This window comes from Chiloscyllium plagiosum, unplaced genomic scaffold (genome assembly GCF_037043375.1).
Source record: "Chiloscyllium plagiosum isolate Xiang-an unplaced genomic scaffold, Cpla_swu_hap1 HiC_scaffold_13, whole genome shotgun sequence".
In the NCBI taxonomy this organism is placed as follows: Eukaryota; Metazoa; Chordata; class Chondrichthyes; order Orectolobiformes; family Hemiscylliidae; genus Chiloscyllium; species Chiloscyllium plagiosum.
In genome coordinates, this window is record NW_028270151.1 from 86,863,984 (window position 1) to 86,878,002 (window position 14,019).

Sequence of the window (14,019 nt, forward strand, 5' to 3'; positions counted from 1 at the left end):
ACGCCAGCGAAATGAGCATAGAGTGACAGAAGCAGCATTGTCTACCTATCTCAGATGATGCAACTGAACTAAATGTTCAACGTTTGATGTCAAATAGTACAATCAAGCAGTGCAGTCTGAAAATGAGAAGTTTGCAGATGACTCACCACAATTATACATCCAGACAACTGGTGTTCTCACCAAACTAATACAACAGAGAAAGATAGACATGGAGGAAAAAGCCTCTCTGTTGCAGAAATGTTCAAATTCCTAGATCACAGTGAATGATTAGCTACAGTTGATAAATGATGTGCTTGCCTTTCAAAAATGGAAACCTGGAGGGAAAGAACGTGAATCTTCACTCCTGTGTCAAGGATAAGAATTGCCTGGAGAATCAGGTTGCCCTTTCAAGTAGCTTGCAGATTGCAGTCATACATCTGAATTTCCTCTTGGCTTTCATTTCCAGTTCTGTTCTCCATAACGGTACCGTCATAATTTCTCACAGAGTCACTGAAATGTCCTGGCCTGCATCTCAGCATCCTCACATCCCGGCCAATTTTCCTAGAGATACCATTAATGACAGAAAGAGAAATTCCTGTCCAGGTCGTTCCCATGGAAATCTTTCATTTCCTCACCTCCAGCATGATCTTCAGAATATCCCTTTAACATCCATCCAGAGATCAGAGAGCAAAGCAAATAGGAAGCAGAGTGAGCATATCACTTCCTCAGCCTCCTTTACCTGAGACAATGATCACTCGAACCCGGAGCCTTCTCCTGTGGATCACTTTTACTTTAATTGATTGATTATCCCTGAGGCTACATTGAAGTCTTCATCAGTGTCACAACCAATTGTCAGCCGTCAACAGAGGTCTCATAGAGTCATAGAGATGTACAGCATGGAAACAGACCCTTCGGTCCAACCTGTCCATGCCGACCAGCTATCCCAACCCAATCTAGTCCCACCTGCCAGCACCCGGCCCATATCCCTCCAAACCCTTCCTATTCATATACACATGCAGATGTCTTTTAAATGTTGCAATTGTACCAGCCTCCACCACTTCCTCTGGCAACGCATTCCATACACGTACCACCCTCTGCCTGAAAAAGTTGCCCTGAGGTCTCTTTTATATCTTTCCCCTCTCACCCTAAATCTATGCCATCTAGTTCCGGACTCCCCCACCCCAGGGAAAAACTTTGTCTATTTATCCTATCCATGCCCCTCATGATTTTATAAACCTCTATAAGGTCACCCCTCAACCTCCGACATTCCAGGGAAAACAGCCCTAGTCTATTCAATCTCTCCCTATAGCTCAAATCCTCCAACCCTGGCCACATCGTTGTAAATCTTTTCTGAACACTTTCAAGTTTCACAACATTTTTCCGATAGGAAGGAGACCAGAATTGCACACAATATTCCAACAGTGGCCTAACCAATTTCCTGTACAGCAGCAACATGACCTCCCTGTACTCCATACTCTGACCAATAACGGAAAGCATACCAAACGCCTTCTTCACTATCCTACCTACCTGCGACTCCACTTTCAAGGAGCTATGAACCTGCACTCCAAGGTCTCTTTGTTCAGCAACACTCCCTAGGACCTTACCATTAACTGTGTAAGTCCTGCTAAGGTTTACTTTCCCAAAATGCAGCACCTCGTATTTATCTAAATTAAACCCCCTCTGCTATTTCTTAGACCATTGGCCCATCTGATCAGGACCCTGTTGTAATCTGAGGTAACCGTCTTCGCTGTCAACTACACCTCCAATTTTGGTGTCATCTGCAAACTTACTAACTGTACCTCTTATACTCGCATCCAAATCATTTATGTAAATGACGAAAAGTAGAGGGCCCAGCACCGATCCTTGTGGCACTCCACTGGTCACAGGCCTCCAGTCTGAAAAACAACCCTCCACCGCCACCCTCTGTCTTCTACTTTTGAGCCAGTTCTGTATCCAAATGGCTGGTTCTCCCTGTATTCCATGAGATCTAACCTTGCTAACCAGTCTCCCATGGGAACCTTGTTGAATGCCTTACTGAATTTTTAAAAAACTTCTAGGCATAGGTGTTGAGTTACTCTTCGGACACTCCCTATCCATCCTGTAACTATCACTTTATTATATCTCATACTAATACTTTTCTCTTTTGCCTTGTCAGAGAATAACTTTGCATGTACTCCAGATAAGGCAAACGTCTTTTCTAAAGGGCATTGGGGAACCAAATCTAAAGTTGGTTTCCATCCCACTCCACCAATGTGTTAGTACTCCAAAGAAATGGCAACAGAGCACAGGTCCATCCTACACCTCCTCTCTGCGAACCAACTATTGGAGACATCAGTCCCGCAAACAGGAGAGTATTGTGGAGAGAGAGGGGTCAGAAATAAAGTGAAAAGAAATTAAATATCTTAGGTTGAATGGTGATGGCAAAAAGGATACAGTAAAGGAACAAGGGAGATGAAGAGCAAAGGAAATGTTAGCTTTCCTCTGTAGCCACTGAGTATGTGCAAACAATGTCATGGTGACATCAACTCACATGAAACCAGGGTCTGGGTGTGTAGACTCCAGATAACATGTTCTCACTTACTGTCTGCTGTATTCAGGTCCATTCAATAATGTTTGTAGTTGTTTACTCAGAAGAATGTAGGTCTCACCTCAACACAGGATCAGCTTTCATTGTGGGCTCAAATCTCTGGGTGGGTTACTTCAACGTCATGGCAGAAACACTGCATCCACATTGGCAGGGAACCCGTCCCCATCCTTTCTGACATGTCATGGCAGCTTTTTGGGAGCTCTTCCTGTCCAGTAACTGATCACTGGCAAAGGAAAAACCTTTTCTTGAAGGCTGGGCTCCGAAATTCTGCTTCTATTCAAGATTCAAGCTACACTATTCATGGGTCTTGTCAGGTGACGTGTGTCAAAAGGTCATTGAGCTGAAATATTATCTGTTTTTCTCTCGACAGATGCTTCAGGACCTGCTGATGTCTGGCATTTTCTCCCATGCTGGGCTTCATTGTTCACATAGACCAACAGAGGGAGCTCTTCATTGGAGATTTCAATAGTTCCTTCCTCAACAAAATTTGTCCTCCGGTAGCTTCCCTCAATGCAGCCCTATCTTCCCTCTAGAGTCATAGAGATGTATAGCACAGAAGCAGACCCTTCTGTTCAACTTGTCCATGCTGACCAGATTTCTTTTTCATCTTTTGATGATCTGTACAGTTGGCCATGCCATACATACGTAAACATTCCATTTCTTTACACACAGAGATCAAGTAATCATTTGTATATACAGGTCTGTACATTTACTATCCATATGTTTAGGTGAGGCATCAGCAGAGCCCACTTACAGCGTCGGACCCCTGTGTTTAGGCAGGCAGATGTTACATGGTGGTCTTTCCCCACCGCACGTTGGCGGCAACTGCCCCAAGCTTCAGCGCGTCCCTCAACACATAGTCCTGGACCTTGGAATGTGCCAGTCTGCAATACTCAGTTGGGGTCAGCTTGTTCAGCTGGAAGATCAACAGGTTTCGGACAGACCAAAGAGCGTCTTTCTCTGAGTTGATGACCCTCCAGGCACAGTTAATGTTCGTCTCGGTGTGCGTCCCGGGGAACAGACCGTAGAGCACAGAGTCCCGCGTCACGGCGCTGCTCGGGACGAACCTCGACAAACACCACTGCATTCCTCTCCTGACTTCCTCTGCATAGGCACATTCCAGAAGGAGGTGTGTGACAGTCTCGTCCCCCCTGCAGCCGCTTCGAGGGTAGCGCGCGGTGCGGCAGAGAATCCGGGCGTGCATAAAGGATTTCACAGGCAGAGCCCTTCTCACCACCAGCCAAGCCATGTCTTGGTGCTTGTTGGAAAGTTCTGGCGATGAGGCATTCTGCCAAATAGCTTTGACAGTCTGCTCAGGGAACCGCTCGATAGGATCCACCCTCTCCTTTTCCCGAAGGGTCTCAAGGACACTATGTGCTGACCACTTCCTGATGGATTTGTGGCCAAACGTGTTTTTCTTCACAAATTTCTCCATGAAGGACAGGTGATACGGAACGGTCCAACTACTCGGAGCGTTCCGCGGCAGCGAGGCCAGGCCCATCCTTCGCAACACCGGGGACAGGTAGAACCTCAGTGCGTAGTGACACTTGGTGTTTGCGTACTGGGGATCCACGCACAGCTTGATGCAGCCACACACAAATGTGGCCATCAGGGTGAGGGTGGCCTTGGGTGTGTTTTTTCCCCCGTTGCCCAGAGCTTTGTACAGCGAGTCCCTTCGGACCCGGTCCATCTTTGACCTCCATATAAAATGGAAGGTGGCCCAGGCGACTGAGACTGTACAGGTTCTGAAATAGGCCAGACCTGTGCCATATATAACAGCAATGACAGTGCCTCACACCTGATGAACAGGATTTTACCCGCGATGGAGAGCGACCGTAGCTTCCATCTGTTGTGGTTCTGTTCGCCGAGCTGGGAATTTGTGTTGCAAATGTTTCGTCCCCTGTCTAGGTGACATCCTCATTGCTTGGGAGCCTCCTGTGAAGCGCTTCTGTGTTGTTTCCTCTGGCATTTATAGTAACTTCCATCTGCCCAGTTTCTGCCTCACTTTTTTGATACACTCCCCCCAAGACTTGGCGCACACCCCAGCCCCTCCGAACCCAAGTACCCAGCACCTTCAGGTGGTCGGTCCTGACGGTGAAGGGGATCGAGGATTGGTCGGCCCAGTTCCTGAAGAGCATGGCCTCGTTCTTGCCTCGGTTTACCTTGGGCCCCGAGGCCCGTTCGAACTGGTCACAGATGCACATGAGTCTGTGCACGGACAGCGGATCCGAGCTGAAAACGGTGACGTCATCCATGTACAGGGAGGCCTTAACCTGCAGGACCCCGCTGCCAGGAATAGTCACCCCTCTCAGGCTCGCATCCTTCCTGATGGACTCGGCAAATGGCTCTATGCAACACACAAACAAGGCAGGAGAGAGAGGGCAGCCCTGCCTGACTCCAGATCTGACTGGGAAGCTATCTGATCCCACCCATTGATTGAGACTGCACTGACAATGTTGGTGTAGTGCAGTCTGATCCAATGACAGATTCCCTCCCCAAAGCCCATTTTGGACAGAAAATCTCTCATATACCTGTGTGATATCCTGTCAAAGGCTTTCTCCTGGTCCAGGCTGATCAGGCAGGTGTCCACCCCCCTGTCCTGCACGTAGGCGATCGTATCCCTGAGGAGTGCGAGACTCTCAGCGATCTTCCTGCCCAGTACAGCACATGTTTGGTCAGGGTGGATCACCGATCCCAGAGCAAACCTGACCCAGTTGGCGATGACCTTTGCCAAGGTTTTGTAATCTGCATTTAATAGTGAGATTGGTCTCCAATTTTTGATCCATGCTGAGATATTCTAAATTAATATAGTCCCATTTTCCAGCACTTGGCCCATATCCCTCTAAACCCTTCCTATTCACATACCCATCCAGATGCCTTTTAAATGTTGCATCTTTTTCCCCCAAAATTCCAAACCAAAGATCATCTTGTTCATTCTCGTCAAGCTCACCTCACAGTAACCAGGCCTCAGATGGTGATGCCCTCAGACGACAGTGGAATCCCTATCCAGAGTTTAAAAGTTACTCTGCTTCTTTACTATCCAACAGACTCAGTCCTTGACCCTGTGTGAGGAGACGTTTGTTCATAAAGATGTGATTAATGAGCTACACTTCCAGAGAAGGAATCCAGGATTCTTCACTTGCATTTGGAGGGTTCTGTGTCAGGAACAGCACAATCCAATGACTGGACTATGTTGATGCTAATTCCCGGGATGTGGAAGTCACTGACAATTCTGGAATTTCTTCCCCATTCAAGACTTCCTGGGTGATGATGGTCCTTTCTCCTGACCACTGCTTGTAGTAGTTTGAACGAACTGAGTAATTTGTAAGGAAACTTCAGAAGGCAGTTAAGCACAACCATTGTGATCCATTCCAGAAATGTAAATAAAGTTAATCCAAACAGCCAGCAGGTTTGAGCACTCCCCATAGTTCTGATACCAACGTCGTCATGTACAAAAACAAAAAAGACTCACCTGCATCCTCTCAACGTTTTCTGTTCACTGAGAGTAGCACGGTGGCTCAGTGGCTAGCATTGCTGCCTCACAGCACCAGGGTCCCAGGTTCAATTCCAGCGTTGGGTGACTGTCTGCGCGGGTTTCTTCCGGCTGCTCCAGTTTCCTCCCACTATCCAAAGATAGTCTAAATTGCCCATAGTGTTAGGTGCATTAGTCAGAGGGAAATGGGTCTGTGTGGGTTACTCTTTGGAGGGTTGGTGTGCACTTGTTGGGCCGAAGGGCCTGTTCCCACACTGTACAATCTCCTGGGCCAACAATTTATAATAGAAATGTCGGATGAAACTTGTTGTGCCACTCTTCAACCATGTGGTTTCAAAGATCTCACAATCTGTGGAGTTTTATTCATTCTGACATCATCAAGTTGCTTCTTTCGGGATGTGGGAACTCACTCCGTGAACAGTGAAGGGCAAGAATGCTCTGTCTACCCAATGATTGAGCTGTCAGGCAGTTGTCAACTATCTGACTGACAATACTCCAGCCTCCAATCCATGCTGTGCTTGCTTACATTCAGCCTGGGCTGCAGTGAGCAGTGTTGCTGGTCTTGACATTGATCCAGCTTCAAACTGCTTTTTGCCAAAGAGAGATCCACCTTGTGTGTAAAAGTGCTTCCTAGTTTCACTCCTGAAAGACCTGGATAGATAGTGTGCCATCATCTCGGAGCGCTCTGAACTGATTCATCGTTTCCCTCAGTACATCACAACAGTAACTTACATGAACTGCATGTATTTCACATGAAACATGTGTTGGAAAACCAGAAGGTGGGCCTATGACTTAACAGGGAAATAAACACGTTTTTGTTTAATAAACTCAAAGCAAAAGTGGAACAGTGTGGTATTCACTCATTGGTTCCGCAAGAGAATATGATTTTTGCTGGAATTGGATTCGTAACTTTTGGGAGAACAAACTGCACCAAGTACTTTTGGGTTGGAAAAACCAATGGGCCCAGAAACAGCGTTTGGATTGGTTTAAGGAGCAGAACTGAGAGAAGAGGGGAGGTCACTGTTCGGACCGCCCACGCCTTTCAAGGAAGTGAGATTGTCTCTCTCTCTCTCTGGCTGGCTCTCTCCGTCTCTGGATAAAAGCAAATTACTACGAATGCTGGAATCTGAAACCAAAAGAGAGAAAATACTGGAAAACCTCTGCAAGTCTGGCAGCATCTGTAAGGGCTTTGACACAGGGTCAGTTAGACTCGAAACGTCAGCTCTTTTCTCTCCTTACAGATGCTGCCAGACTTGCTGAGATTTTCCAGCATTTTCGTTTGGTCTCACTCTGTCTCTCTCTCTCTCTCTCTCTTGCTCATTCACTCTTTCTCTCGCTCTGTTTTTCTCTCTCTAACTGGTTCTTTTTCCAGCTTGATCTCTCACATTCTCTCTTTTGCACACGCTCTCTCTCACTCTGTCTTTGTCTTTCTCTCCAAATCCCTTTGTCCCTATCTCTCTCTCTCTCCCTCTGTCTCACTTTGTTTTTCTGTCCCCCACGCCCCCACCTTTCTGCTGTGAGTGGAAATGAAATGACACTCAAAAGACTGTAAAGAAAAGGAAACTTCAAACTCAATCCAAGGCCAAAGTCCAATCAACCTGCTGCTGAATTAAACAGTGCCAGATTCGGGAACAACATGATATCTGCATTCCAAACCAAATGAACAGTTTTACGCTTTTTTGATTAAGTGTCGGTTTCACTCAGTTTCATGGAGGATTTCTCTCTGTAAAGCCCAGTGAGATTTCTCTCTGTATCTTACCGAAGTCATCTCACTAACTATTGACTCCTCACAGTGATCCTCTCATCCGACTCTAACGCTATTCAACCACTTACCACTGCCAGGATTCCTTGGAATGGACTGGACTCTGTTGTGTCCATGCCCGAGGTGTACCCAGACCAGCACTGTCATTCTGGAACTGTCTGTGTGATTCAATTGATTTGCCCTGCACATGACAGACCAAGAAACCTTGGTGCTATGAAACTCAGCGTTTAACCTTGTTGGTTAATCCATTACTTTGACCTTTGACATCAGTTCCTTCCTCTTCGTTAAATTACCAATTAAGGCTTTTCAACCTGCAGCTGTCTGCCCTCAAGGTGTGAAACACCAAGCTTCACACATTCACTGAAATTTCAAAACAGCGACTGGCACATTGAACCTGAGGATTTGGTTCAAGAAAGGCGATTTGAGATGATGACCATTTAGATCTCCTGGTCCTTCCCAACCCTTTGGTGACTGTGCAATGTTCCTCAGATACTGAAGCAGTCTATGTTCAAATGCAACAAGGTCTGGACAATATCCATATTTGGCTTGAAAAGTGGCAAGAAACATTTGCACCACGCAGATGCCAAGTATGACTGTCTCCATTCAGATACAGTCTAACCACCACCTGTGGGCAGCATGGTGGCTCAGTGGTTAGCACTGCTGCCTGACAGCACCAGCAACCCAGGTTTGATGTGACCCTTGGGATATAAACTCCCTGTGTGGAGTTTGTACATTCTCCCCGTGTCTGTGTGGGTTTCCTTTGGATCCGGTTTCCTCCCACAGTCCAAAGATGTGCAGGTTGGGTAGATGCTAAATTCCCCTAGTGTCCAAGACTGTGCAGACTACGTAGGTTAGTCATGGGGAATGCAGGGATAGGTTCGGGGGTTGGGTCTGGGTAGGATGCTCTTTAGGGGTTTGGTATGGAGTCGATGGTCTAAAAGGCCTGCTACCACACTGTAGGGATTCTAAGATTCTTTGAGATTCAGTGGTGGTACCATTACTGAATCACCCACTGTCAACATTCTGAGGGTCACCATTGACCAGAAACACAACCTGCCACATAAACAGAATGGCTGTAAGAGCAGGTGAGAGGCTAGGAGTACTGTCACGAGTAACTGACCTTCTGACTCCCCAAAGCCCATCCACAAATCAGGACTGTGATGGAGTACTCCCAATTTGCCTGGATGGGTGCAGCCCCAGAAACACTCAGGAAGCTTGACACCATCCAGGACAAAGCAGCCTGCTTGTCTGGCACCTCATCCACTCGCTCCACCACCGATGCTCAGTAGCAGTGGTGTGTACTGTTTGCAAGCTACACTGCAGATGTTTACCAAAGATCCTTGGGCAACGTTTCCAAATTCACAACCACTTCCATCTAGAAGGACAAAGGCAGCAGATACATGGTAACTCCATCACCTGCAAGTTTCCCTCCAAGCCTCTTACCATCCTGACTTGGAAATACATTGCCGTTCCTTCACTGTTGCTGAGTCAAAGTCCTGGAATTCCATCCGTAAGGGCATTATGGATCAACAGACAGCACATGGAGTGTAGCAGTTCAAGGAGGCAGCTCACCACCACCTTCTCAGGGGCCACTAGGGACAGGTAATAAATTCTGCGCCCAGCCAGTGATGCCACATCCCATGAATGAATAAAATAAAAAGATTCCTGGTACCAGCTGGAGAGCGATAGGATAGATGGAATGGGAAAGGGTTGGACAAGGAAAGGTGAGTTGCGGAATGAAGTAGGGAAAATGGAGGTGGAAGATGGTGAGCTGAGAGAGTAAGGTAATATGGATGGGGCAAATGCTATGCAAGAACTGTGAAAACCACTACCTCGGACAAACAAGCAGGAAACTTGCCACCGCGATACATGAACTCTAACTAGCCACAAAAAAGACATGACCCACTATCACTAGTTTCCACACAGACACACTAAGAAGGACACCACTTTGATTGGGACAATGCACCCATCCTAGGACAGGTGAAACAAAGGCACACACGAGAATTCTTACAGGCATGGCATTCTAACCAGAACTCCACCAATAAACACATCAACTTAGATCTCATCTACATTCCTTTGAAGAAAAGAATCACCTACCTTAAGAAACCAAGACCTATAAATAGAGGCAGGACATACCACCAATGCTTCTCACTGATGATGTAACCTAGTCATGGTGATGAAATGTCTGAAAACAAACCTTCCAGCTCAGTGAGTGAGTGTACGTGCTAATCAACTTCTTTAGTAGGTAACTTCGCCATGACCCCAAAAACAACCAAATCAGTGATCAAGTCACACCTTAAGTTAACTTTACATAATGGGATGGGTAAACCCCACACTGGACTCGAAATGTTAACTCTGTTTCTCTCTCTACAGATGCTGCCAGACCTGCTGAGTTATTCCAGCACTTACTGTTTCCAGAATTAAAAAGGAAAGCAAATATTTGCTCATGCAAATTAAAAATTCTAGATTTATCTGGCTGTTCTTGTTAAAAGGACTTCAATATCTGAATTGTTCCAATTGTCAGGCGATAATGGTATTATCGCCAGACTGTTAATCCAAAGACCACTTCAACGCCTCCTCCCACTCCACCAAGGACATGCAAGTCCTGGGCCTCCTCCACTGCCAAATCCAAGCTACCTGACGCCTGGAGGAAGAACGCCTCATCTTCCACTTTGGAACACTCCAACCACATGGCATCAACGTCAATTTCACCAGTTTCCTTATCTCGCTACAAAGTGCCATCAAAGAAATGAAGACAGAGAGACCTCCTCTCATGTAAGTTGGCACCAGAAATGACAACAACAGGAACAGCCCTGCTGACCCTGCAAAGGCCTCCTTCCTAACATCTGGGGGCGAGTGCCAAAACTGGGAAAGCTGTACGGTCACGGTCTAGTCAAGCATCAGTCTAATACAGTCATATTCATGGAATCATAGCTTCCAGACAATGTTCCAGGCACCAGCATCACCATCTCTGGTTATGTCCTGTCCCACCAGCAGAACAGACCTAACAGAGATGGGTGACACCATGGAGGAGGTTGCCCTGGGAGTCCTGAACTCCAGACCCGATGTAGTCTCATGACTTCAGATTAAGTGTAAGTTAGGAAACTGTCCTCCCTGAGCTGATGAATCGGTGCTCTTCTTTATCAAACAACACTTGGAGTGTGGCAAGAGCACAAAATGTGCTCTGGGTGGGGGATTTCAATGTCCACCACCAAGAGTGGCTCAGCAGCAGTACTACTGACCGAGCTGGTCAGGTCCTAATGGACAGAGCTGTCAGAGTCGGTCTGCAGCAAGTGGTGAGCAAACCAATAAGAATCAAAAACAGACTGAACTTCATCCTCAATAATCTGCAAGCTGCACGTGCATCTGTCCATGACAGTATCGGTAAGCGTTACCACTGCACAGTCCTTGTGGAGACAAAGTCCCACCTTCTCATCGAGAATACCCTCTATTGTGTTATATGGCACTATCACTGTGCTAAATGGGAATGACTTCGAACTGATCTAACAACTGAAGACTGAGAATCCATGAGGCACTATGGGCCATCTGCAGCAGCAGAATTATACTCCAGTACAATCTGCAACCTCATGGCCTGGCATATCCCCCACTCAGTCATTACCATCCAGCCAGGGGATCAGCCCTGGTGCAATAGAGAGTGCAGGAGAGCAGGCCAGGGGCAGCACCAGATATACTTGAAAATGAGGAGTCAACTTGGTGAAGCTGCCAAACAGGATGACGTGTACGCCGATCGACATAAGCAGCAAATGATCGGCAGAGCTAAGCGATTCCATGGCCATGTGATCAGATCCAAGTTCTGCAGTCCTGCAACATTCAGTTGTGAACGGTGGTGGACAATTAAACAATGCGCCGGAGGAGGGGCTCCACAAATATCCCCAATCTCAATAATGGAGGAGCCCAGGACATCAGTGCTGTGAATGCTTCAGTATTATCTTTTGCAATCTTCAGCCAGAATTGTTGAATGGATGATTCATCTCAGCCTGCTCCCATGATCTTCGAGGAGAAAGTGAGGACTGCAGATGCTGGAGATCAGAGCTGAAAATGTGTTGCTGGAAAAGCGCAGCAGGTCAGGCAGCATCCAGGGAACAGGAGAATCGACGTTTCGGGCATGAGCCCTTCTTCAGGAATGAGGAAAGTGTGTCCAACAGGCTAAGATAAAAGGTTGGGAGGAGGGACTTGGGGGAGGGGCGTTGGAAATGCGATAGGTGGAAGGAGGTTAAGGTGAGGGTGATAGGCCGGAGTGGGGGTGGGGGCAGAGAGGTCAGGAAGAAGATTGCAGGTTAGGAAGGTGGTGCTGAGTTCGAGGGATTTGACTGAGACATGGTGGGGGGAGGGGAAATGAGGAAACTGGAGAAATCTGAGTTCATCCCTTGTAGTTGGAGGGTTCCTCGACAGAAGATGAGGCGCTCTTCCTCCAGCTGTCGTGTTGCTATGGTCTGGTGATGGAGGAGTCCAAGGACCTGCATGTCCTTGGTGGAGTGGGAGGGGGAGTTGAAGTGTTGAGCCACGGGGTAGTTGGGTTGGTTGGTCCGGGTGTCCCAGAGGGATTCTCAGAACCGTCCCGCAAGTAGGCGGCCTGTCTCCCCAATATAGAGGAGGCCACATCGGGTGCAGCGGATGCAATAAATGATGTGTGTGGAGGTGCAGGTGAATTTGTGGTGGATATGGAAGGATCCCTTGGGGCCTTGGAGGGAAGTAAGGGAGGTATGTGCGCAAGTTTTGCATTTCTTGCGGTTGCAGGGGAAGGTGCCGGGAGTGGAGGTTGGGTTGGTGGGGGATGTGGACCTGACGAGGGAGTCACGGAGGGAGTGGTCTTTTCGGAACGCTGATAGAGGAGGGGAGGGAAATACATCCCTGGTGGTGGGGCCCGTTTGGAGGTGGTGGAAATGACGGCGGATGATACGCTGTATATGGAGGTTGGTGGGGTGGTAGGTGAGGACCAGTGGGGTTCTGTCCTGGTGGCGGTTGGAGGGGTGGGGCTCAAGGGCGGAGGAGCGGGAAGTGGAGGAGATGTGGTGGAGGGCATCGTCGATCACGTCTGGGGGGAAATTGCGGTCTTTGAAGGAGGAGGCCATCTGGGTTGTACTCCCATGATCCCCAGCATTACAGATACCAGTCTTCAGCCAATTTGATTCATTCGTGGTATCAACAAACTGTTGGAGGCAATGGATACTGCAAAGGCTCCAGGCCCTGACAACATTCCAACAAGGGTACTGAAGATCTGTGCTCCAAAACCTTGCAGCTCCTTAGCCAAGCTGTTCCAGCACAGTTACAACACTGACATGTACACAACAATGTGGACAACTGCCCAGGTATGATCTGTGCATGAAAAAGTGGGACAAATCCAATCTGCCAACTATCACCCCATCAGCCTACTCTCGACCATCAGTAAAGTGATGGAAGGTGATATCAACAGTGCTATCGAGCAGCATCTGCTCAGCAATAACCTGCTCAGTGACGCCCAGTTTGGGTACCAGGGACATTCAGCTCCTGACCTGATTACAGCCTTGGTTCAATTATGGACTAAAGAGTTGAATTCTCGAGGTGAGGTGGGAGTGGCAGCCCTTGACATCAAGGCAGAATTCAACTGATTGTGGCATCAAGGAGCCCTATCAAAACTGGAATCATGGGGAATTGGGGAAAACTCTACTGGATGGAGTTGTACCGGAAGATGGTTGTGGTTTTTGGGGGTCAGGCATTCCCCAGGGTAGTGTACTTGGCCCAACCACCTTCAGTTGTTTTATCAATAACCTTCCCTCCATCATAAGATCAGAAGTGGGGATGTTTGCTGATGATTGCACATGTTCAGTACCATTCATGACTCCTCAGATACTGAAGCAGTCATGTTCAAATACAACAAGATCTGGATGATATACAAGCTTGGATTGGCAAGTAGCAAGGAACATTTGTGTGACACAAATACCAGGCAATACTATTTTTAATAAGAGAAGGATGTGATTGTCTTAGAGAGAGTGCAAAAGCAATTCCCCAGGCTGTTCACTGGGCTGGAGTGATTCCGCTGTGAAGAGAGTCTAGAGAGGCTGGGGCTGTTTTCCTTCAAGCAGAGAAACCCAAGGGGATCCTGATTATTATGAAGGTCATATGCAGGGAGAATATTTTCTCTTTGTCAAGACATCTATCACCAGGGACAGAGCTCAAAGGTAAGGAACAAGAGGTTAA